Genomic DNA, 26,964 nt, shown 5'->3' with positions numbered 1-26,964 from the left:
TCACTGAAATCAATCTTGCAACACTGCCTTGTGTTTGTCAATGTATTATGAGAAAATGTGATGTTTCAATGAGGAAGGCAAAAGTTGTAACCTCTTGATCTTGCTCCGTTACTCATTTGCACAACAAGAGGTAGACCAGCAAACCAAAATTGTTTCTGTGAAAGTTCCCAGAACATTCACTAGGTCGCGGCAAACGTTCTCATAACACAAAAAACGTCCAGTCGGGCTGATGATTACACACTAGAATGTTTCGCCTGATGTTGCACGAACGTTCCTAGAACTAATTAATCTGTTCTTTAAAGGTTCCCAGAATGTTTCATTAGGTTGTCGATGACAATATTGTGGGGACATGTTCCCAAAACTGTCTTATCAAGTTCTAAAACTGTCCTATCATGTTCCAAAACTGTCCTATCATGTTCCAAAACTGTCCTATCATGTTCCAAAACTGATTCTACAATGTTTGTATCAGGGTGAACAAAACATTCCTATAATGTTGTAAGAATATTGACAGAACGCCGGGTCTAAGTTCTTTAAAGGTTCCCAGAACATCTACTTAAGTTCTGGGAGTTGTCTGGGATGTTGTAAGAATATTGACAGAACGCCGGGTCTAAGTTCGTTAAAGGTTCCCAGAACATCTACTTATGTTCTGGGAGTTGTCTGGGATGTTGTAAGAATATTGACAGAACGCCGGGTCGAAGTTGGTTAAAGCTTCCCAGAACACCTACTTAAGTTCTGGGAGTTGTCTGGGATGTTGTAAGAATATTGACAGAACGCCGGGTCGAAGTTGGTTAAAGCTTCCCAGAACATCTACTTATGTTCTGGGAGTTGTCTGGGATGTTGTAAGAATATTGACAGAACGCCGGGTCTAAGTTGGTTAAAGCTTCCCAGAACATCTACTTATGTTCTGGGAGTTGTCTGGGATGTTGTAAGAATATTCTTGGGATATTCACATAGATTGTTCAACATTGTGGGAATGTTCTGTGCAATGTTCCACAATATCCAAATAATTCTGCTTTTATGACGTTCATAGCATATTTGTTTTAGTTTAACATAATATTCCATTGATGTTCACGCAATATACATTTTATCATGTCTTTGAAGTCCTCAAAAAACATTTAGAAAATGTTATATTCAAGTTGAGATATTACCACAACATACTCAGTATGCAAACGTATAGCTCCTTAAAGTAGATTGGAATACATCCCCATTATGTTTCTCTCCAGATTTAATGGCAATTCACATTTGAAGGTGATCTGGAGACACATAGCATTTTCATTTCATTCATATAACATTTGAACAGCATTTAATCCTACAAACACAACCATATTTTTTACACTTTATATGTTGTGTCATGTTTTGTCATTTATTATCTTGTCTTGTCCCTGTGCTTCCCATTCTATTCGTTTCCCTCTGCTGGTCTTATTAGGTTCTTTCCCTCTTTCTATCCCTCTCTCTCCCCCTCCCTCTCTCACTCTCTCGCTCTCTCTTCTCTCTATCGTTCCGTTCCTGCTCCCAGCTGTTCCTATTCCCCTAATCAATCATTTAGTCTTCCCACACCTGTTCCCGATCCTTTCCCCTGATTAGAGTCCCTATTTCTTCCTTTGTGTTCCGTTCCTGTCCTGTCGGTTCCTTGTCTAGAATTCACCGTGCTGTGTTTGTGTATCGCCCTGTCGTGTCGTGTTTTCCTCAGATGCTGCGTGGTGAGCAGGTGTCTGAGTCTGTCTGGTTCAAGTGCCTTCCCGAGGCAACCTGCTGTTCACCTGCTGTTCAAGATCGAGTCTCCAGTTTGTCCTCGTCATTTCGAGTGAAAGTTGTGTTTTTTGTTTGTATTTTCTTTACTGGATTAAAGACTCTGTTTTCGCCAAGTCACTTTTGGGTCCTCTTTCACCTGCATGACAGAAGGAACCGACCAAGGAATGGACCCAGCGACTTCAGACGCTCGTTACACTGCCGTCGAGATCCAAGGAGCCATGCTCGGCAGACACGAGCAGGAATTGTCTGCTGCTCGCCATGCCGTGGAGAACCTGGCCGCTCAGGTTTCCGACCTCTCTGGACAGTTCCAGAGTCTACGTCTCGTGCCACCTGTTACTTCCTGGCCTGCCGAGCCTCCAGAACCTAGGGTTAATAACCCACCTTGCTACTCCGGGCAGCCCACTGAGTGCCGCTCCTTTCTCACGCAGTGTGAGATTGTGTTCTCTCTCCAACCCAACACATACTCTAGAGAGAGCTCGGGTTGCTTACGTCATTTCACTCCTTACTGGCCGGGCTCGAGAATGGGGCACAGCTATCTGGGAGGCAAGGGCTGATTGCTCTAACAAGTTCCAGAACTTTAAAGAGGAGATGATTCGGGTTTTTGACCGTTCAGTTTTTGGTAGGGAGGCTTCTAGGGCCCTGGCTTCCTTATGCCAAGGTGAACGGTCCATAACGGATTATTCTATTGAGTTTCGCACTCTTGCTGCCTCTAGTGAGTGGAACGAGCCGGCGCTGCTCGCTCGTTTTCTGGAGGGACTCCACGCAGTGGTTAAGGATGAGATTCTCTCCCGGGAGGTTCCTTCAGATGTGGACTCTTTGATTGCTCTCGCCATCCGCATAGAACGACGGGTAGATCTTCGTCACCGGGCTCGTGGAAGAGAGCTCGCATCAACGGTGTTTCCCTGCTCCGCATCGCAACCATCTCCCTCCTCTGGCTCAGAGTCTGAGCCCATGCAGCTGGGAGGGATTCGCATCTCGACTAAGGAGAGGGAACGGAGGATCACCAACCGCCTGTGCCTCTATTGCGGAGTTGCTGGACATTTTGTTAATTCATGTCCAGTAAAAGCCAGAGCTCATCTGTAAGCGGAGGGCTACAGGTGAGCGCAACTACTCAAGTCTCTCCATCAAGATCCTGTACTACTTTGTCGGTCCATCTACGCTGGACCGGTTCGGGTGCTACATGTAGTGCCTTGATAGACTCTGGGGCTGAGGGTTGTTTCATGGACGAAGCATGGGTTCGGAAACATGACATTCCTTTCAGAGAGTTAGAGAAGCCTACGCCCATGTTCGCCTTAGATGGTAGTCATCTTCCCAGTATCAGATTTGAGACACTACCTTTAACCCTCACAGTATCTGGTAACCACAGTGAGACTATTTCTTTTTTGATTTTTCGTTCACCGTTTACACCTGTTGTTTTGGGTCATCCCTGGCTAGTATGTCATAATCCTTCTATTAATTGGTCTAGTAATTCTATCCTATCCTGGAACGTTTCTTGTCATGTGAAGTGTTTAATGTCTGCCATCCCTCCCGTTTCTTCTGTCCCTACTTCTCAGGAGGAACCTGGCGATTTGACAGGAGTGCCGGAGGAATATCATGATCTGCGCACGGTCTTCAGTCGGTCCCGAGCCAACTCCCTTCCTCCTCACCGGTCGTATGATTGTAGTATTGATCTCCTTCCGGGGACCACTCCTCTTCGGGGTAGACTATACTCTCTGTCGGCTCCCGAACGTAAGGCTCTCGAGGATTATTTGTCTGTGTCTCTTGACGCCGGTACCATAGTGCCTTCTTCCTCTCCGGCCGGGGCGGGGTTCTTTTTGTTAAGAAGAAGGACGGTACTCTGCGCCCCCTGCGTGGATTATCGAGGGCTGAATGACATAACGGTTAAGAATCGTTATCCGCTTCCCCTTATGTCATCAGCCTTCGAGATTCTGCAGGGAGCCAGGTGCTTTACTAAGTTGGACCTTCGTAACGCTTACCATCTCGTGCGCATCAGAGAGGGGGACGAGTGGAAAACGGCGTTTAACACTCCGTTAGGGCATTTTGAGTACCGGGTTCTGCCGTTTGGTCTCGCCAATGCGCCAGCTGTTTTTCAGGCATTAGTTAATGATGTTCTGAGAGACATGCTGAACATCTTTGTTTTTGTCTATCTTGACGATATCCTGATTTTTTTCTCCGTCACTCGAGATTCATGTTCAGCACGTTCGACGTGTTCTACAGCGCCTTTTAGAGAATTGTCTCTACGTAAAGTCTGAGAAGTGCTCTTTTCATGTCTCCTCCGTTACTTTTCTCGGTTCCGTTATTTCCGCTGAAGGCATTCAGATGGATTCCGCTAAGGTCCAAGCTGTCAGTGATTGGCCCGTTCCAAGGTCACGTGTCGAGTTGCAGCGCTTTTTAGGTTTCGCTAATTTCTATCGGCGTTTCATTCGTAATTTCGGTCAAGTTGCTGCCCCTCTCACAGCTCTTACTTCTGTCAAGACGTGTTTTAAGTGGTCCGGTTCCGCCCAGGGAGCTTTTGATCTTCTAAAAGAACGTTTTACGTCCGCTCCTATCCTCGTTACTCCTGACGTCACTAGACAATTCATTGTCGAGGTTGACGCTTCAGAGGTAGGCGTGGGAGCCATTCTATCCCAGCGCTTCCAGTCTGACGATAAGGTTCATCCTTGCGCTTATTTTTCTCATCGCCTGTCGCCATCTGAGCGCAACTATGATGTGGGTAACCGTGAACTGCTCGCCATCCGCTTAGCCCTAGGCGAATGGCGACAGTGGTTGGAGGGGCGACCGTTCCTTTTGTCGTTTGGACAGACCATAAGAACCTTGAGTACATCCGTTCTGCCAAACGACTTAATGCCCGTCAAGCTCGTTGGGCGTTGTTTTTCGCTCGTTTCGAGTTTGTGATTTCTTACCGTCCGGGTAGCAAGAACACCAAGCCTGATGCCTTATCCCGTCTGTTTAGTTCTTCTGTGGCTTCTACTGATCCCGAGGGATTCTTCCTTATGGGCGTGTTGTCGGGTTAACAGTCTGGGGAATTGAAAGACAGGTTAAGCAAGCACTCACGCACACTGCGTCGCCGCGCGCTTGTCCTAGTAACCTCCTTTTCGTTCCTGTTTCCACTCGTCTGGCTGTTCTTCAGTGGGCTCACTCTGCCAAGTTAGCTGGTCATCCCGGTGTTCGAGGCACTCTTGCGTCTATTCGCCAGCGCTTTTGGTGGCCGACTCAGGAGCGTGACACGCGCCGTTTCGTGGCTGCTTGTTCGGACTGCGCGCAGACTAAGTCGGGTAACTCTCCTCCTGCCGGTCGTCTCAGACCGCTCCCCATTCCTTCTCGACCATGGTCTCACATCGCCCTAGACTTCATTACCGGTCTGCCTTTGTCTGCGGGGAAGACTGTGATTCTTACGGTTGTCGATAGGTTCTCTAAGGCGGCACATTTCATTCCCCTCGCTAAACTTCCTTCCGCTAAGGAGACGGCACAAATCATTATCGAGAATGTATTCAGAATTCATGGCCTCCCGTTAGACGCCGTTTCAGACAGAGGCCCGCAATTCACGTCACAGTTTTGGAGGGAGTTCTGTCGTTTGATTGGTGCGTCCGTCAGTCTCTCTTCCGGGTTTCATCCCCAGTCTAACGGTCAAGCAGAGAGGGCCAATCAGTCGATTGTCGCATACTACGCAGCCTTTCTTTCAGAAACCCTGCGTCTTGGGCAGAACAGCTCCCCTGGGCAGAATACGCTCACAATTCGCTTCCTTCGTCTGCTACCGGGTTATCTCCGTTTCAGAGTAGTCTGGGTTACCAGCCTCCTCTGTTCTCATCCCAGCTTGCCGAGTCCAGCGTTCCCTCCGCTCAAGCGTTTGTCCAACGTTGTGAGCGCACCTGGAGGAGGGTGAGGTCTGCACTTTGCCGTTACAGGGCACAGACTGTGAGAGCCGCCAATAAACGCAGGATTAAGAGTCCAAGGTATTGTTGCGGCCAGAGAGTGTGGCTTTCCACTCGCAACCTTCCTCTTACGACAGCTTCTCGTAAGTTGACTCGCGGTTCATTGGTCCGTTCCGTGTCTCCCAGGTCGTCAATCCTGTCGCTGTGCGACTGCTTCTTCCGCGACATCTTCGTCGCGTCCATCCTGTCTTCCATGTCTCCTGTGTCAAGCCCTTTCTTCGCACCCCGTTCGTCTTCCCTCCCCCCTCCCGTCCTTGTCGAGAGCGCACCTATTTACAAGGTACATAAGATGCGTTCTCGGGACGGGGTCACCAATACTTAGTGGATTGGGAGGGTTACGGTCCTGAGGAGAGGAGTTGGGTTCCGTCTCGGGACGTGCTGGACCGTTCACTCATTGATGATTTCCTCCGTTGCCGCCAGGATTCCTCCTCGAGTGCGCCAGGAGGCGCTCGGTGAGTGGGGGGTACTGTCATGTTTTGTCATTTATTATCTTGTCTTGTCCCTGTGCTTCCCATTCTATTCGTTTCCCTCTGCTGGTCTTATTAGGTTCTTTCCCTCTTTCTATCCCTCTCTCTCCCCCTCCCTCTCTCACTCTCTCGCTCTCTCTTCTCTCTATCGTTCCGTTCCTGCTCCCAGCTGTTCCTATTCCCCTAATCAATCATTTAGTCTTCCCACACCTGTTCCCGATCCTTTCCCCTGATTAGAGTCCCTATTTCTTCCTTTGTGTTCCGTTCCTGTCCTGTCGGTTCCTTGTCTAGAATTCACCGTGCTGTGTTTGTGTATCGCCCTGTCGTGTCGTGTTTTCCTCAGATGCTGCGTGGTGAGCAGGTGTCTGAGTCTGTCTGGTTCAAGTGCCTTCCCGAGGCAACCTGCTGTTCACCTGCTGTTCAAGATCGAGTCTCCAGTTTGTCCTCGTCATTTCGAGTGAAAGTTGTGTTTTTTGTTTGTATTTTCTTTACTGGATTAAAGACTCTGTTTTCGCCAAGTCGCTTTTGGGTCCTCTTTCACCTGCATGACATGTTGACCATCTAGAGTTAGAAACGGTAATGTTTGGATCCCAGGCCAGCTCTTTAATCTTCTGCGCCACCAGGGAAGCTCTCTTACATCTTCTTTTTTCAGTAAATAGCCATGGCAGTATGGTCAAGTCAGGAATTCAATGCTTACTATTATGTCAATTGCTGAGTTATTAAAATGTTCCCACCCTCTTCATATGCTGTGTACTCGTAACACTGTATTTTACACAAGAATACAAGTTAAACCTAAAACAAATATGCTATGAACGTCAGACAAACAGACTTACTTGAAAATTGTGGAACATTATGCAACATTATGGGAATGTTCTGTGCAACCTTCGTGAATATCACAAGATTCTTGGAACATTTTTCATTTTTATCTTTATTTAACTAGGCACGTCAGTTAAGAACAAATTAATTCAATGACGGCCTAGGAACAGTGGGTTAACTGAGTTGTCATCACAACTGAGCATATATTGTGTTTTGGGAACCTCTCTCTTGTAATGTATCCACAATGTTCCCACAACCTACTTAAATGTTCTGGGAAACTTTAAACTCAGGTAGGTTATTTTTCCTTACATTCTTTCAACATCAAATGAATGTTTTCTTTTGTACCCTGATACAGACATTATCAGAATGTCAACACAACTGCACAGTTGAAGTGTATTGGGATACTACAACCTAAAGAAACATTCTGGGGACCTTTAAAGAACAGATTAAATGTGTTTCTCAAAACGTTCTTGTAACACCAGGTGAATGTTTCTTGCACACAAGCTGGAGTTTGAGATTGTGAAAACCAGTCAACATCCTCTCCTCTCAGGCTCTACATGCGAACGCCTGAGACTGATACAGTTCACTGTACCAAATGACCTGCACATTGTGGATCATGTCCAGCATGGACCCCTGTCCAAAGAACAACTACTCAGCAGATATGACGATGTATTCAACATGCCCGTTGAATCTGTGCCTGGGGAGGTACACTTTGAAGTGGATGAGAGCATCACTCCAGTCCAGTGTGCTCCTCGCAATATGCCCATTGCAATGAAAGTGGCTGTGAAGGCCCAGCTGGACAAGTATGAGGCCAATGGCCACATGACATCTGTGACTGAACCAACTGACTGGATCAGCAATATGGTCATAGTGAAAAAACCAGAGAAGCTGAGGGTCTGCATCGACCCAAAGCATCTGAACCAAGCACTGAAACGATCCCCCTTCTGACACCATGTTTCAGTATGATATGATTGTTATTGACCAATAATGACAAACCTCCTGGCATTGACAAATTAGATGGAAAGCTATTGAGGAAGGTAGCTGACTCAATGGTCACTCCTATCTGTCATATCTTTAATCTGAGCCTAGAGGAAAGTCTTTGTCCACAGGCATGGAGGGAAGCCAAAGTAATTCCGCTACCCAAGAGTGGTAAAGAGGCTTTTGCTGGTTCTAACAGCAGAACTATCAGCTTGCTGCCAGCTCTTAGCAAACTGTTATATTGCAGTGCAGCCTTTGATATTATTGACCACGACCTGTTGTTGAAAAAAAAATGTATGTGTTATGGCTTTTCAACCTCTGCCATATCATGGATTCAGAGTTATCTCTCTAATAGAACGCAGAAGGTTTTCTTTATCGAATCAGATTTTTTAAAATCACATACACGTGCTTAGCAGATGTTATTGCGGGTGTAGCGAAAAACTTGTGTTTCTAGCTCTGACAGTGTAGTAATATCTAACAAGTAATATCTAACAATTTCACAACATATACCCAATATACACAAATCTAAGTAAAGGAATTGAATTAAGAATGTATAAATATATGGACAAGCAATGTCAGAACGGCATAGACTAAGATACAGTAGAATAGAATACAGTATATACTGTACATATGAGATGAGTAATGTAAAATATGTACACATTTTTAAAGTGACAAGTGTTCAATTTATTAAAGTGGCTAGTGATTTCAAGTCCATGAATATAGGCTGCAGCCACAAATGTGCTAGTGATTGCTATTTAGTCTGATGGCCTTGAGATAGAAGCTGTCCCAGCTTTGATGCACCTGTACTGACCTCGCCGTCTGGATGATAGCGTGGTGAACAGGCAGTGGCTCAGGTGGTTGTTGTCCTTGATGATCTTTTTGGCCTTTCTGTGACATCAGGTGCTGTCGGTGTCCTGGAAGGCAGCTAGTTTGCCCCCAGTGACGTGTTGGGCAGACCGCACCACCCTCTGTAGAGCCCTGCGGTTGCGGGCGGAGCAGTTGCCGTACCAGGCGGTGATACAGCCCGACAGGATGCTCTCAATTGTGCATCTGTAAAAGTTTTAGGTGCCAAGCCAAATTTCTTCCGCCTCCTGAGGTTGAAGAGGCACTGTTGCACCTTCAACACCACACTGTCTGTGTGGGTGGACGATTTCAGTGTGTCAGGAACTTGAAGCTTTCCACCTTCTCCACTTTAGTGGAAGCTTCTCTAATGTCAAACATGTAAAGTGTGGTGTACCGCACGGCAGCTCTCTAGGCCCTCTACTCTTTTCTATTTTTTTTTACCAATAACCTGCCCCTGGCATTAAACAAAGCATGTGTGTCCATGTATGCTGATTATTCAACCATTTGCGCACCAGCAACCACAGCTAATGAAGTCCCTGAAACCCTAATAATTGCAGTCTGTTTTGGAATGGGTGGCCAGTAATAAACTGGTCCTGAAAATCTCTAAAACTAAGAGCTTTGTATTTGGTACAAATCTATACCTCAGCTGAATCTGGTAATGGATGGAGTGGCTGTTGAACAAGTTGAGACTAAATAACTTTGTGTTACTTTAGATTGTAAACTGTCATAGTCAAAACATATAGATTCAAATGGTTGTAAAGATGGGGAGAGCTCTGTCTGTAACAAAGAGCTTGTTTGACATCACACTACAAAAAGCAAGTCCTGCAGGCTCTAGTTGTCTTATCTTGATTATTGTTCAGTCGTGTGACCGAGTGCTGCAAGGAAAGACCTAGTTAAGCTGCAGCTGGACCAGAACAGAGCAGCACATGTTGCTCTTCACTGTAATCAGAGGGCTAATATCAATGCATATACTATGCAAACCAGTCTCTCTTAACTAAGAGTTGAGGAGAGACTGACTGCATCACTTGTTGTTTTTATAAGAAACATTAATGTGTTAAATTCCAAATGGTTTGCATAGTCAACTTACACGCAGCTTTGACACACACACTTACCCCACCAGACATGAGCACCAGTTCTCTGTAGCCGATGCGAGCAAGACCTTTAACGAACAGGTCAACACTCACAAGGCCGCAGGGCCAGACGGATTACCAGGACGTGTACTCAAAGCATGCGCTGACCAACTGACAAGTGTCTTCACAGACACTTTCAACCTCTCCCTGACCAAGTCTGTAACACCTACATGTTTCAAGCAGACCACCGTAGTCCCTGTGACCAAGAAAGTGAAGGTAACCTGCTTAAATGACTACCGCCCTGTAGCACTCACGTCGGTAGCCATGAAATGCTTTGAAAGGCTGCTCATGGGTCACATCAACACCATCATCCTGGAAAACCAGGACCCACTCCAAGTAGCAAACTGTCCCAACAGATCCACAGATGACGCAATCTCAATCGCACTCCACACTGCCCTTTCCCTTCCGACAAAAAGAACACCTACAGTTGGAAGTTTACATACACCTTAGCCAAATAGATTTAACTCAGTTTTTCACAGCTCCTGACATTTAATCTCAGTAAAATTCCCTGTCTTAGGTCAGTTAGGATCACCACTTTATTTTAAGAATGTGAAATGTCAGAATAATAGTAGAGAGAATCATTTTTAACTTCAGCTTTTATTTCTTGCATCACATTCCCAGTTGGTCAGAAGTTTACATACACTCAATTAGTATTTGGTAGCATTGCCTTTAAATTCTTCAACTTTGGTAAAACGTTTCAGGTAGCCTTCCACAAGCTTCCCACAATAAGTTGGGTGAATTTTGTCCCATTCCTCATGACAGAGCTGGTGTAACAGTCAGGTTTGTAGGCCTCCTTGCTCACACACACTTTTTCAGTTCTGCCCACACATTTTCTATAGGATTGAGGTCAGGGCTTTGTTATGGCCACTCCAATACCTTGACTTTGTTGTCCTTAAGCCATTTTGCCACAACTTTGGAAGTATGCTTGGGGTCATTGTCCATTTGTGACCAAGCTTTAACTTCCTGCTTGATGTCTTCAGATGTTGCTTCAATATATCCACAAATTTTCCCTCCTCATGATGCTATCTATTTAGTTAAGTGCACCAGGCCCTCCTGCAGCAAAAGCACCCCACAGCATGATGCTTCCACCCCCGTGCATCACGGTTGGGTTGGTGTTCTTTGGCTTGCAAGCCTCCCCCTTTTTCCTCTAAACATAACGACGGTCATTATGGCCAACCAGTTCTATTTTTGTTTCATCAGACCAGAGGACATTTATCCAAAAAGTACGATCTTTGACCCCATGTGCAGTTGCAAACCATAGTCTGGCTTTTTTATGGGGCTTTGGAGCAGTGGCTTCTTCCTTGCTGAGCAGCCTTTCAGGTTATGTCGATATAGGACTCATTTTACTGTGGATATAGATAGTTTTGCACCTGTTTCCTCCAGCATCTTCACAAGGTCCTTTGCTGTTGTTCTGGGATTGATTTGCACTTTTCGCACCAAAGTAAGTTAATCTCTAGGAGACAGAACGCTTCTCCTTCCGTATGACTGCTACATGGTTCCATGATGTTTATTGTTTGTACAGATGAATGTGGTACCTTCAGGCATTTGGAAATTGCTCACAGACTTGAACCAGACTTGTGGAGGTCTACAATTTCTCTTTCTGAGGTCTTGGCTGATTTATTATGATTTTCTCATGATGTCAAGCAATGAGGCACTGAGTTTGAAGGTAGGCATTGAAATACATCCACAGGTACAATTCCAATTGACTTAAATGATGCTAATTAGCTCATCAGAAGCTTCTAAAGCCATGCCAAAATTTCTGGAATTTTTCAAGCTGTTTAAAGGCACAGTCAACTTAGTGTATGTAAACTTCTGACCCACTGGAATTGTGATAGTGAGTTAGAAGTTAAATAATCTGTCTGTAAACAATTGTTGGAAAAATGACTTGTGTCATGCACAAAGTAGATGTCCTAACCGACTTGCCAAAACTATTGTTTATTAACAAGACATTTGTGGAGTGGTTGAAAAATGAGTTTTAATGACTCCAACCTAAGTATATGATCGTAGACTACAGGGCCGAACAGGCCCCCATTCACATCTACGGGGCTGTAGTGGAACAGGTCGAGAGTTTCTAGTTCCTAGGTGTCCACATCACCAACAAACTATCATGGTCCAAACACACCAAGAAAGAAACATATCAGTGTCTTTTCTATGGAAGTAAAGTAATATCAGGCATGAGTTCGGCTTGTGTAGTGCACTTGCTGTTTGGAAGGTGCTTCAAGGTGATGTAAAACACCATGAGCCCATAGCTAGTGCTATTCTACTGCAGAATATAGGGAAACATTTGTTTCCTCAACCCAGCTTTTCATATCCAGTAGTTTAGAAATATACACCACATCTTACAGTGGCTGATTAGATTTGATGATGACTGCGCATCCAGAGACAATTTCTCTGTCTTTCATTAAAATGTTGATTTAATTCTAATTTCTCAACACGTAGAGAAGGAAACTTTATCTCCTTTCTCCTAACGCAGTTAAAGAGATACTTCAGGATTTTGGCAGAGGCCCTTTCTCTATACTGAACAAAAATATAAACACAACATGTGAAGTGTTGAGCCGAAATAAAAGATCCCAGGAATTTTCCACAAAAAGCTTATTTCTCTGAGGGGCGCTGAGGAGTATTTCGGTCTGTAATAAAGCCCTTTTGTGGGAGGTCCTGATTGGATTATCCTTGTTTCCCAGTTGGTGGACTTGGCTTGGCTCCCACCTATGGCTGCGCCCCGGCACAGTCATATGAAATCCATAGATTAGGGCCTAATTTAGTTATTTCAATTGATTGATTTCCTTCTGTGGCCTGTAACTCAGTAAAATCTAAGAAATTGTTGCATGGTTCTAGTATTTTGTATTTTATTAGCATCACCATTAGCTACTGTGAAAGCAGCAGTTACTCTTCCTGGGGTCCACACAAAATATGAAACATAAAATCAAATCAAATTTATGTTGAAGGACCACTAGAGGGCAGGCTGGGCTCATGGATAGTAGCCCAACAAAGCATGGGAGACAAGGTAACCAGAGTCAATTAAGCACAGCTGATGGTACTAATGAAATACTCTCCTTCCCCTATAAAAGAGAGAATGGAACCAGCAGAGAGGGGGAAAACTATCTCTGGAAGATGGCCACCGAGAGAGAGAAGCTGTGCTGAAAGAACCACTAAGACGGTGACAAACCCGTGATTTATGTTTGTTGTAGTTTAAAGATTATCCTATTGTGTTCTTGTTTCATCTGGAGAAGAAGATGTGTGTTTTTCCTTGGAAGATTTTTCATTGATTATGTTAGAATGTTTTTGTTGACAAAATACAATCAATAGAGAACCGTGTTCAATCAGAAAAACCTACTCCTGACTCGTTTATTCCACCTTCCCGCTTTAGAGTGACGCCTAATTACTTGGTACGCTCACATTGGTGGAGGATGCGGGTATTAGGTGGACGAGTGACACAAGGATAAGTGAGTAAATCAATATTCTTCCAGTAGACCCGGAGGAACCACTCAAGAACGATGGATAACGCCCTACTACAACAATTGATCACGGCACAGCAGACAACCATAGAACTCCTGCAACAACAGCTGAGTCGACGAGAAGAACCTAGAGTTAGGCCAAGAGCGGCTGCTCACGCCATCTTACCTCGTCTCTCCAAGGAGGATGATATTGAGGCCTTCCTCATGACCTTCGAAAGGACGGCCACCTTGGAAGAGTGGCCGCCCACAGAATGGGCTAGCGCATTAGCTCCTCTTTTGACTGGGGTGGCTCAGGAAGCCTATTTTGACCTGGATTCCCACAAAGATGCGGACTATGGGCGACTAAAAACCGAGATCCTGTCCCGGTACCAGCTGACTGCCAGAGATAGGGCTGTAAAGTTCCATCAATGGACCTATACAGCTGATCAACCCGTCCGTGCCCAGATCTTCGCCTTAATACGACTGACGAAACAGTGGCTAGAACCTGGAAAGGGAGTAGGACATGTGATAGAGACTCTCGTAGTGGACAAGATGTTGAGAGAATTACCCAGTGACTTAAAAAGGGTTGTGGGGCAAGCCAACCCGTTGTCAGCCGACGACATAGCCCAGGCGGTGGAAACATATCGGTCTACAGGGGAGTTGTTAAAAAGTGACAAGGAGGAACGGAAGGAGTCTTCCAAATCCCGTACCACGACTCACCCCGGCGCGCCCGCCACCGAAACGTCCAAGCCCCCCCCGGAGGTGGGAGAAGTCAGCCACCACACAGCCGGGTCGGTGTTATAAGTGTCAGTCTCCCAACCATTATGCCCCACAATGTCCTAGCAAGGATGAGCCCATGGTCACGGAGTCGGCACTGCCTACCCCCACACATCCCGTTTTGAGGGGGCAGGATCAACACTGTTGTTTAGCAGAGATAGCCCCAGCCTCAGAGATTCCGGTGCGAGTTGAAGGACAAGATGTGGTAGCTATTCTCGACTCGGGAAGTATGGTTACGTTAGTAGAGGAGCGGATGGTGACCTCTGCAACACTGCTACCAGACAAAGTAGCCGTATCCTGTATCCATGGAGACACCCACTATTACCCCACTGTGAATCTGCCTATTCTCACTCCAAAAGGAAGGTGTACAGTCAGGGCAGGGAAAGTGCCCCAGCTGAAGGTGCCATTATTGATCGGGAGAGACTGTCCCCCATATAAGGAGCTTCGGCAGATGACGTTATGCACGGGAAGTAGGGGGACAGGAAAGAAGAGAAAATCCAAGCCCGAGGTAGTAGTACTTACAAGGAGACGTAGCCGTGTCCTCGTCCTCTACAGCAGAGGAAGAAATAGCGACCCAACGTTTACGACAGATATTCCAGGAAACCACCGATGAAGACACCTGTGAAGGGTGATACACAACGCAGGAAGGAAGGAGCAACCAGGCACTAAGGGATATATTTGAAGCTCCATCCGAGGAGGGAACCTGGAAGGGATTCTCCTCGGTCCCCCCTGATGGGGATGTGGAACAACCTCCACATCCCTCTACTGAGGTTGACCTGCCCCAGGAATTAAAGGGACAGTTCGGAACCTCGCAGCATAGAGACCCAGACCTAAGGGAGGCCATGAGGAAGGTGAAGGTGATCGACGGGAGGAACGTCGACGGATCAGGTGAGTCCCCTCTTCCTTACTATGCAATCAGGCGGGGTCTCTTATACTGGGTCGTACGACGAAGGGGGGAAACCAGGAATTACTAATGGTGCCTAGACCATACAGGGGTACAGTTCTACAGTTAGCCCATTCCCACGTCCTAGGAGGACACCTGGCACGAGACAAGACTATTGACAGAATCATGCAGAGATTCTATTGGCCCCGTGTCACCCGAGATGTGGCCAGGTATTTTAAGACGTGTGATCAATGTCAACGTACAGCTCCACGGCCACACCTACGTAACCCTTTGATTCCTCTCCCCATCATAGAGACTCCCTTTGAACGCATAGCTATGGACCTCGTAGGACCCCTCCCAAAATCCGCCAGAGGACACAAGTACATCCTAGTGGTTATAGATTACGCTACCAAGTTCCCGGAGGCCATACCCCTGCGTAACATGTCGTCAAAGGGAATTGCCAAGGAGTTATTCCTGATGTTCTCTCGTGTGGGCCTTCCCAAGACTATCTTAACCGATCAAGGAACCCCGTTCATGTCCCGGTTGATGAAGGACTTGTGTCGGTTATATCAGGTTCAACAGATACGTACAAGCATATTCCACCCTCAAACAGATGGGTTGTGTGAACGCTTGAACAAAACAATTAAAAGCATGTTGAGAAGAGTGGTGTCCCGAGACGGGAAAAACTGGGACATGCTTCTCCCACACTTAATGTTTGCCCTGCGAGAAGTACCCCAGGCATCCACTGGATTCTCTCCGTTTGAATTGCTCTATGGCAGACCCTGTCGAGGAATCCTCGATTTAGCCAAGGAGACCTGGGAGACCCAACCATGCCCCTTTCGATCCACAATAGAACACGTTACCCTGATGAGAGACCGCCTGTCAGCAGTGTGGCCCATAGTCAAGGAGCATATGGAGAAGGCCCAAAGGACCCAAGGCCGGGCCTATGATAAATCTGCGACCCCCCCCCGTGAGTTCACCGTGACTCGTTTATTCCACCTTCCCGCTTTAGAGTGACGCCTAATTACTTGGTACGCTCACATTTATTTATAAAGCCCTTCGTACATCAGCTGATATCTCAAAGTGCTGTACCGAAACCCAGCCTAAAACCCCAAACAGCAAGCAATGCAGGTATAGAAGCACAGTGGCTAGGAAAAACTCCCTAGAAAGGCCAAAACCTAGGAAGAAACCTAGAGAGGAACCAGGTTATGAGGGGTGGCCAGTCCTCTTCTGGCTGTGCCGGGTGGAGATTATAACAGAAGATGGCCAAGATGTTCAAATGTTCATAAATGACCACATTGGTCAAATAATAATAATCACAGTAGTTGTCGAGGGTGCAGCAAGTCAGCACCTCAGGAGTAAATGTCAGTTGGCTTTTCATAGCCGATCATTAAGAGTATAAACAGCAGGTTTTGAACCGGTCAGGATTCTATAGCCGCACAACATGACATTTTACAGAATGTTAATAGACAAGCACACGGTCAGAACTACATCTATAATAGACAAGCACACAGACAGAACTACTATTTTAAAAAGGCACTCGTAGCCTACATATCAATAACTACACACAAACGATCTATGTAAAATAGTGGAAAGGCTTTGTGCCGTGAGGTGTTGCTTTATCTGTTTTCTTTAAACCAGGTTCGCTGTTTATTTGAGCAATATGAGAAGGAAGGGAGTTCGATGCAAAAATGGCTCTATATAACACTGTACGCTTTCTTGAGATTGTTCTGAATTTGGGGACTGTGGCATCAAATAAAATCTAATTTTATTTGTCACATGCGCCAAATACAACACTTTACCATGAAACTAAAGTTTAAATAAGTAACACAATTAAATAACAATAATGAGGCTAAATTCAGGGGGTACCGGTACTGAGTCGGTGTGCGGGGGTACAGATTAGTCGAGGTAATTTGTACATGCAGGTAGGGGTAATGTGACTATGCATAGACAATAAACAGTGAGAAGCAGCAGTGTAAACACCTAGACTTGGCGCTCCGGTAAATCTTGCCGTGCATTAGCAGAGAGAACAGTCTATGACTTAGGTGACTGGAGTCTTTGACAAGTTTTTGGGCCTTCCTCTGACACAGCCTAGTATATACAGTGCATTCAGAAAGTATTCAAACCCCTTCACTTTTTTCACATTTTGTTATGTTACAGCCTTTCTTACATTATCCTCATCAATCTACACATAATACCACAAAATGACAAAGCAAAAACAGGTTTATAGAATTGTTAGCAAATGTATAAAAATTGAAATATTAAATTTACATTAGTATTCAGACCCCTTACTCAGTACTTTGTTGAAGTACCTTTGGCAGTGATTACAGCTTTGAATCTTCTTGGGCATTACTCTACAAGCTTGGCACACCTCTATTTGGGGAGTTTCTCCCATTCTTCTCTGCAGATCCTCTCAAGCTCTGTCAGGTTGTATGGGGAGCGTCGCTGCAAAGCCATTTTAAGGTCTCTCCAGAGATGTTTGATCAGGTTCAAGTCTGGGCTCTGGCTAGGCCACTCAATGACATTCAGAGACTTGTCCCGAAGCCACTCCTGCGTTGTCTTGGCTGTGTGCTTAGGGTCATTGTCCTGTTGGAAGGTGAACCTTCACCCCAGTCTGAGGTCTTGAGGGCTCTGGAGCAGGTTTTCATCTGAAATTTGCTCCATTCATCTTTCCATCGATCATGACTACTCTCCGTCCCTGCTGCCACCACCATGCTTCACCGTAGGGATGGTGCTAGGTTTCCTCCAAATGTGACACTTGGCATTCAGGACAAAGAGTTCAGTCTTGGTTTCATCAGTTCAGAGAATCTTGTTTCTCAGGGTCTGAGAGTCTTTAGGTGCCCTTTGTCAAACTTCAAGCAGGCTGTCATGTGCCTTTTACTGACAAGTGGCTTCCATCTGGCCACTCTACCATTTAAGTGCTGATTGGTGGAGTGCTGAAAAGATGGTTGTCCTTCTAGAAGGTTCTCCCATCTCTACAGAAGAACTGTGGAGCTCCGTCAGAGTGACCATGGGGTTCTCGGTCACCTCCATGACCAAGGCCCTTCTCCCCCAATTGCTCAGTTTGGCCTGGCGGCCAGCTCTAGGAAGAGTCTTGGTGGAGTTCATGGAAACAGTATGCACCTGAGCTCAATTTCGAGTATCATTGCAAAGGTTCTGAATACTTATTTAAATAAGGTATTTCTTAATTTAAAACAAATACATTTGCAAAAAACCTGTTTCCACTTTGTTATTGTGGGGTATTGTGTGTAGATTAGGGAATGTTTTTATTTAATAATTTTTAGAATAAGGCTGTAACATAACAAAATGTGGAAAAAGTCAAAGGGTCAGAATACTTTCTGAATGCACTGTAGGTTCTGGATGACAGGAATCTTGGCCTCAGTGATGTACTGGGCCGTACGCATTACCCTCTGTAGCGCCTTACGGTTGGATGCCGAGCAGTTGCTATACCAGGCGGTGATGCAACCAGTCAGAATGCTCTCGACGGTGCAGCTGCAGAACTTTGAGGATCTGGGGACCCATGCCAAATCTTTTCAGTCTCCTGGGGGGGGAAGAGGCGTGTTTGGTGTGTTTGGACCATGATAGTTTGTTGATGATGTGGACACCAAGGAACATGAAGCTCTCAACCTGCTCTACTACAGCACCCCGTCAATGAGAATGGGAGCATGCTCGGTCCTCCTTTTCCTGTAGTCCACAATCATCTCCTTTGTCTTGATCTCATTGAGGGAAAGGTTGTTGCCTTGGCACCACACAGCCAGGACTCTGACCTCCTCCCTATAGGCTGTATCATCATTGTTGGTCTACCACTGTTGTGTCATCTGCAAACTTAATGATGGTGTTGGAGTCGTGCCTGGCAATGCAGTCATGAGCCGTCTCAGAGCATGCAGAGCAGAGCATGCACCCAAGGGGCCCTTGTGTGAGGATCAGCATGGCAGATGTGTTGTTACCTTCCCTTACCACCTGGGGGCGGCCCGTCAGGATGTCCAGGATCCAGGTGCTTAGCTTAGTGATGAGCTTTGAGTGCAATATGGTGTTGAACGCTGAGCTGTAGTCAATGAATAACATTCTCACATAGGTGTTCCTTTTGTCCAAGTGAGAAAGGGTAGTGTGGAGTGCAATAGAGAGGGCAGTGTGGAGTGCAATAGAGAGGGCATCATCTGTGGATCTGTGGGGGGTATGCAAATTGGAGTGGGTCTAGGGTTTCTGGGATAAAGGTGTTGATGTGTGCCATGACCAGCCTTTCAAAGCACTTCATGGCTACAGAGGTGAGTACCACGGGTTGGTAGTCATTTAGGCAGGTTACCTTAGTGTTCATGGGCACAGGGACTATGGTGGTCTGCTTGAAACATGTTGGCATTTCAGACTCAGGGACAGGTTGAAAATGTCAGTGATGACACTTGCCGGTTGGTCAGTGCATGCTCGGAGTCCATGTCCTGGTAATCCGTCTGGCCCTGCGGCCTTGTGAATGTTGACCTGTTGAAAGGTCTTACTCACATCAGCTACGGAGAGAGTGATTACACAGTCGTCCGGAACAGCTGATGCTCTCATGCATGTTTCAATGTTACTTTTCTCGAAGTGGGCATAGAAGTAATTTCACTCGTCTGGAATTTTCGTGTCACTGGGCAGCTCTCGGCTGCGCTTCCCTTTGCAGTCTGTAATAGTTTGCAAGCGTAACACTTGACATTCAGGACAAGGAGTAGCCCTGGTCGTGTCAGTATACAGTAACTTTAAAGAGCAACTGCTCCTAAAAAACAACTTCTCATTTAGGCTTTTTCTATGTGGTATCGATATGAGTCAGAAACATTTACTCTACTGTCAAAATTGACTACAAAGTGTAAATACGTTAATTTGATAATAAAGTCAATCTCGTTTTTTTTTTACTTTGAGACTGCATCACAATGTAACAGAAGAGGGCAGACAAGAGGGACAGCAACAGACAACACAGAGAAAGTAGAAGCAGAAAAGGGGTGAGGACAAAGTAGGCGGTATCACTTAAAGCTGATCTATTGATTCTAATTACTGCACTGTGTGTGTGTGTGAGTGAGAGAGAGAGGGGGGTGTTTGGGTACTGTGGGATTTAATCAGTTTTGGCTCATTGGACAGGTTTAGTGTGCGTGCGTGCGTGTAGTGAGTGAGAGAGATGGGGGTGTTTGGGTACTGTGGGATTCTTTAATGAATTTTGGCTCATTGAACAGGTCAGTCTATTTTTGAACTTGTTGAGTGGTTTTTGGCAATACAATGATGTAGATGTACAGTACACTGAGTGCACAAAATATTAGGAACACCGTCTTGCGCAGTTCCAATAACTTCACCTCTAGCGGCACAATACGAATGCCCCTGGCCGTCCATGATTTTGTCATAACCCAGCTCGTGGGAAGTGATAAAGAGCTCTTATAGGACCAGGGCACAATAATAATAATAATAATAAATCAATCATTTTGCTCCTTATTTAGCCATCTTACATATAAAACTTTATTTATTCATTAAAAATTGTAAATAACTCACCACAGGTTAATGAGAAGGTTGTTGTCAAGGCTGTGGGTAACTGGTGAAAGGAGTCAGGCGCAGGAGAGCTGAGATGCATGGACAAGGTATTTAATTCAAGAAAACACCAGTACAAACACAATACTATGGTGCTGGAAAAATACCGGTACCACGAAATAAACGGGCGTAACAAGAAAACCCAGCAACAATAATATCACCCGTCAGATACAGCCTAACAATAAAACAAACACGCACACAAACATGGGGGAAACCAGAGGGTTAAATAATGAACATGTAATGGGGGAATTGAAATCAGGTGTGTAGAAAACAAAGACAAAACAAATGGAAAATGAAAAGTGGATCGGTGATGGCAAGAAGACCGGTGACGTCAACCGCCAAATGGCGCCCGAACAAGGAGAGGGACGGACGTCGGCGGAAGTCGTGACAGTTGTGCTTGAAAGGATGCACATAACTCTGCAATGTTGGGTCGTATTGGAGAGAGTCTCAGTCTTAAATCATTTTCCACAGTCTGTGCCTGTATTTCCTTTTCATGCAAGTGAGGGCCGAGAATCCACTCTCACATAGGTACGTGGTTACAAAGGGCATCAGTGTCTTAACAGCACGATTTTCCAAGGCAGGATACTCTGAGCGCAGTCCAATCCATAAATCAGTGTAGTACTGCTGGTAGTTTTTATTTTATTTATTTATTTAACTTGGAAAGTCAGTTTAAAAACAAATTCGTATTTACAGTGACGGCCTACCCCAGCCAAACCTGGACGACGCTGGGCCAATTGTGCGCCGGCCTATGGGACCCCCAATCACAGCCGGATGTGATGCAGCCTGGATTCCAATCAAGGACTGCATTTTTTTAACCTTTATTTAACCATGTAGGCAAGTTGAGAACAAGTTCTCATTTACAACTGCGACCTGGCCAAGTTAAAGCAAAGCAGTGCGACAAAAACAACTACACAGAGTTACACATGAACAAATCTACAGTCAATAACACAAAATACTTAAAACAAAATAGAAATATCTATGTACAGTGTGTGCAAATGAGGAAGAGTAGGGAGGTAGGCAATAAATAGGCCCTAGAGGCGAAAAAATAATTACAATTTAGCAGTGATAGATGTTCAGATGATTATGTGCAAGTAGAGTCCTTCTGTAGCTCAGTTGGTAGAGCATGGCGCTTGTAACGCCAGGGTAGTGGGTTCCCGGGACCACCCATACGTAGAATGTATGCACACATGACTGTAAGTCGCTTTGGATAAAAGCGTCTGCTAAATGGCATATATTAGAGATACTGGGGTGCAAAAGAGCAAGAGGGTAAGTAATAATATGGGGATGAGGTAGTCGGTGTACTATTTACAGATTGGCTGTGTACAGGTACAGTGATCGGTAAGCTGCTCTGACAGCTGATGCTTAATGGTAGAGAGGGAGATATAAGACTCCAGCTTCAGAGATTTTTGCAATTCGTTCCAGTCATTGGCAGCAGAGAACTGGAAGGAAAGGTGGCCAAAGGAAGTGTTGGCTTTGGGGATGACCAGTGCAATATACCTGCTGGAGCGCATGCTACGGGTGGGTGTTGCTATGGTGACCAGTGAGCTGAGATAAGTCAAGGCTTTACCTAGCAAATACTTATAGATGACCTGAAGCCAGTGGGTTTGGCGACGGATATGTAGTGAGGGCCAGCCAACAAGAGCATACAGGTTGCAATGGTGGGTAGTATATGGGGCTTTGGAGATAAAATGGATGGCACTGTGATAGACTACATCCAGTTTGCTGAGTAGAGTGTTGGGGGCTATTTTGTAAATAACATCGCCAAAGTCAAGGATCGGTAGTATAGTTTTACGAGGGTATGTTTGGCGGCATGAGTAAAGGAGGCTTTGTTGCGAAATAGGAAGCCAATTGCCAGGGAGCGTGCAGCAATTGGTGGAAGAGCATGCACTTAGTTTTTTTCACCTTTATTTAACCAGGTAGGCTAGTTGTGAACAAGTTCTCATTTGCAACTGCGACCTGGCCAAGATGAAGCATAGCAGTGTGAACAGACAACACAGAGTTACACATGGAGTAAACAATTAACAAGTCAATAACACAGTAGAAAAAAGGAGATCTATATACAATGTGTGCAAAAGGCATGAGGAGGTAGGTGAATAATTACAATTTTGCAGATTAACACTGGAGTGATAAATGATCAGATGGTCATGTACAGGTAGAGATATTGGTGTGCAAAAGAGCAGAAAAGTAAATAAATAAAAACAGTGTGGGGATGAGGTAGGTGAAAATGGGTGGGCTATTTACCAATAGACTATGTACAGCTGCAGCGATCGGTTAGCTGCTCAGATAGCTGATGTTTGAAGTTGGTGAGGGAGATAAAAGTCTCCAACTTCAGCGATTTTTGCAATTCGTTCCAGTCACAGGCAGCAGAGTACTGGAACGAAAGGCGGCCAAATGAGGTGTTGGCTTTAGGGATGATCAGTGAGATACACCTGCTGGAGCGCGTGCTACGGATGGGTGTTGCCATCATGAACAGTGAACTGAGATAAGGCGGAGTTTTACCTAGCATGGACTTGTAGATGACCTGGAGCCAGTGGGTCTGGCGACGAATATGTAGCGAGGGCCAGCCGACTAGAGCATACAAATTGCAGTGGTGGGTGGTATAAGGTGCTTTAGTGACAAAACGGATGGCACTGTGATAAACTGCATCCAGTTTGCTGAGAAGAGTGTTGGAAGCAATTTTGGAGATGACATCGCCGAAGTCGAGGATCAGTAGGATAGTCAGTTTTACTAGGGTAAGCTTGGCGGCGTGAGTGAAGGAGGCTTTGTTGCGGAATAGAAAGCTGACTCTTGATTTGATTTTCGATTGGAGATGTTTGATATGAGTCTGGAAGGAGAGTTTGCAGTCTAGCCAGACACCTAGGTACTTATAGATGTCCACATATTCAAGGTCGGAACCATCCAGGGTGGTGATGCTAGTCGGGCATGCGGGTGCAGGCAGCGATCGGTTGAAAAGCATGCATTTGGTTTTACTAGCGTTTAAGAGTAGTTGGAGGCCGCGGAAGGAGTGTTGTATGGCATTGAAGCTCGTTTGGAGGTTAGATAGCACAGTGTCCAATGACGGGCCGAAAGTATATAGAATGGTGTCGTCTGTGTGGAGCTGGATCAGGGAATCGCCCGCAGCAAGAGCAACATCATTGATATATATAGCGAAAAGAGTCGGCCCGAGAATTGAACCCTGTGGCACCCCCATAGAGACTGCCAGAGGACCGGACAGCATGCCCTCCGATTTGACACACTGAACTCTGTCTGCAAAGTAATTGGTGAACCAGGCAAGGCAGTCATCCGAAAAACCGAGGCTACTGAGTCTGCCGATAAGAATATGGTGATTGACAGAGTCGAAAGCCTTGGCAAGGTCGATGAAGACGGCTGCACAGTACTGTCTTTTATCGATGGCGGTTATGATATCGTTTAGTACCTTGAGTGTGGCTGAGGTGCACCCGTGACCGGCTCGGAAACCAGATTGCACAGCGGAGAAGGTACGGTGGGATTCGAGATGGTCAGTGACCTGTTTGTTGACTAGGCTTTCGAAGACCTTAGATAGGCAGGGCAGGATGGATATAGGTCTGTAACAGTTTGCGTCCAGGGTGTCTCCCCCTTTGAAGAGGGGGATGACTGCGGCAGCTTTCCAATCCTTGGGGATCTCAGACGATATGAAAGAGAGGTTGACCAGGCTGGTAATAGGGGTTGCGACAATTGCGGCGGATAGTTTCAGAAATAGAGGGTCCAGATTGTCAAGCCCAGCTGATTTATACGGGTCCAGGCGTTGCAGCTCTTTCAGAACATCTGCTATCTGGATTTGGGTAAAGGAGAACCTGGAGAGGCTTGGGCGAGGAGTTGCGGGGTGGGGGGGGGCGGCGCTGTTGGCCGAGGTTGGAGTAGCCAGGCGGAAGGCATGGCCAGCCGTTGAGAAATGCTTGTTGAAGTTTTCGATAATCATGGGTTTATCGTGGTGACCGTGTTACCTAGCCTCAGTGCATTGGGCAGCTGGAAGGAGATGCTCTTGTTCTCCGTGGACTTCACAGTGTCCCAGAACTTTTTGGAGTTTGAGCTACAGGATGCAAACTTCTGCCTGAAGAAGCTGGCCTTAGCTTTCCTGACCGACTGCGTGTATTGGTCCCTGAACAGTTGCATATGGCGGGGACTATTCGATGCTATTGCAGTCCACCACAGGATGTTTTTGTGCTGGTCGAGGGCAGTCAGGTCTGGAGTGAACCAAGGGCTGTATCTGTTCTTAGTTCTGCATTTTTTTGAACGGAGCATGCTTATCTAAAATGGTGAGGAAGTTACTTTTATAGAATGACCAGGTATCCTCATCTGATGGGATGAGGTCAATGTCCTTCCAGGATACCTGGGCCAGGCCGATTAGAAAGGCCTGCTCACAGAAGTGTTTTAGGGAGCGTTTGACAGTGATGAGGGGTGGTCGTTTGACTGCGGCTCCGTAGCGGATACAGGCAATGAGGCAGTGATCGCTGAGATCCTGGTTGAAGACAGCAGAGGTGTATTTGGAGGGCCAGTTGGTCAGGATGACGTCTATGAGGGTGCCCTTGCTTATAGAGTTAGGGTTGTACCTGGTGGGTTCCTTGATGATTTGTGTGAGATTGAGGGCAGCTAGCTTAGATTGTAGGACTGCCGGGGTGTTAAGCATATCCCAGTTTAGGTCACCTAACAGAACAAACTCTGAAGCTAGATGGGGGACGATCAATTCACAAATGGTGTCCAGGGCACAGCTGGGAGCTGAGGGGGGTCGGTAGCAGGCGGCAACAGTGAGAGACTTATTTCTGGAGAGAGTAATTTTCAAAATTAGTAGTTCGAACTGTTTGGCTATTGTAAAGAATTGCTATTCTCTTATGCAAGTGATCAGCCTACTGCTAAATACATGGCTACAACTCACAGTAAAGCCTGTGGGGTCCCCTACAGGATAGCTCCCACATTACACACTGACTGCCAAACCAGCGCACACACACAGTCTCCTTTAGCTGAACGGATGTGACGGTGGGATTCTAGAGTGACGGACGGCCCAGCTGAGCCAATGGCGGAAGACTACAGACTACACCCCAGCTGAACCAATCCAAAAATCCGATCTCCCAGGATCAACCTACTTTCTGTTTTGTATAAATTGTATTGTAACGGTTCACTCTTTCTCTCTTTTCCTGCTGTTCTGTGCGAGCGAACGGGAGAGCCGTATTTACGTGTACCAGATATTCTCACTCTGAATAAACTGTCGCTTGTAGTACAATTTTAACACCTTGTCTGAATCGATCCTTGACCGGCTCACCCATCTACATAACCTTTTATCAACACTATGGACCTGGAAAGTATGACATTACTTTGCAGGCTATCTCTGCAGTACACTGCAACTCCTCCCCCTTTGGCAGTTCTATCTTGACGGAAGATGTTATAGTTGGGTATGGAACTCTCTGAATTTTTGGTGCCCTTCCTGAGCCAGGATTCAGACACGGCAATGACATCAGGGTTAGCAGAGTGTGCTAAAGCAGTGAGTAAAACAAACTTAGGGAGGAGGCTTCTGATGTTGACTTGCATGAAACCAAGGCTTTTTCGATCACAGAAGTCAACAAATGAGGGTGCCTGGGGACATACAGGGCCTGGGTTTACCTCCACATCACCCGCGGAACAGAGAAGGAGTAGTATGAGGGTGCGGCTAAAGGCTATCAAAACTGGTCGCCTAGAGCGTTGGGGACAGAGAATAAGAGAATATTCTGGGCATGGTAGAATATATTCAGGGCATAATGCGCAGACAGGGGTATGGTGGGGTGCGGGTACAGCGGAGGTAAGCCCAGGCACTGGGTGATGATGAGAGAGGTTGTATCTCTGGACATGCTGGTTGTAATGGGTGAGGTCACCGCATGTGTGGGAGGTGGGACAAAGGAGGTATCAGGGGTATGAAGAGTGGAACTAGGGGCTCCATCTAACTAAAACAATGATAACTAACCTGAGCAACAGTATACAAGGCATATTGACATTTGAGAGAGACATACAGCGAGGCATACAGTAATCACAGGTGTTGAATTGAGAAAGATAGCTAAAACAGTAGGTGAGACAACAGCTAATCAGCTAGCACAACAACAGCAGGTAAAATGGCGTCGACTAGGCAACAGGGCCGACAGATAAAACAAACAAGCAGAATGGAGTACCGTGATTAATGGACTGTCCAGCGTGCATCAGCTATGTAGCCAAGTGATCAGTGTCCAGGGGGCAGCGGTGGATGGGGCAGGGAAGCTGGACTGGCGAGTGTTATCCAGGGTAAAAAACTAACAATGACTAAATAGCTTGTAGCTGGTTAGCTTCTGGGGGTTCTTGAGTGTGTTCTAAAAATTAAAAATAATAGCGATTCCGTATCACATTGGGTGAGGCAGGTTTCCGGAAGGTATAAACAAATTAAAAATCGGAAAG

The sequence above is a fragment of the Oncorhynchus gorbuscha genome, linkage group LG08 (assembly GCF_021184085.1).
Source record: "Oncorhynchus gorbuscha isolate QuinsamMale2020 ecotype Even-year linkage group LG08, OgorEven_v1.0, whole genome shotgun sequence".
NCBI classification, from domain to species: Eukaryota; Metazoa; Chordata; class Actinopteri; order Salmoniformes; family Salmonidae; genus Oncorhynchus; species Oncorhynchus gorbuscha.
The sequence above is the reverse complement of the archived record's forward strand: the minus strand, read 5'-3'. Positions refer to the sequence as shown.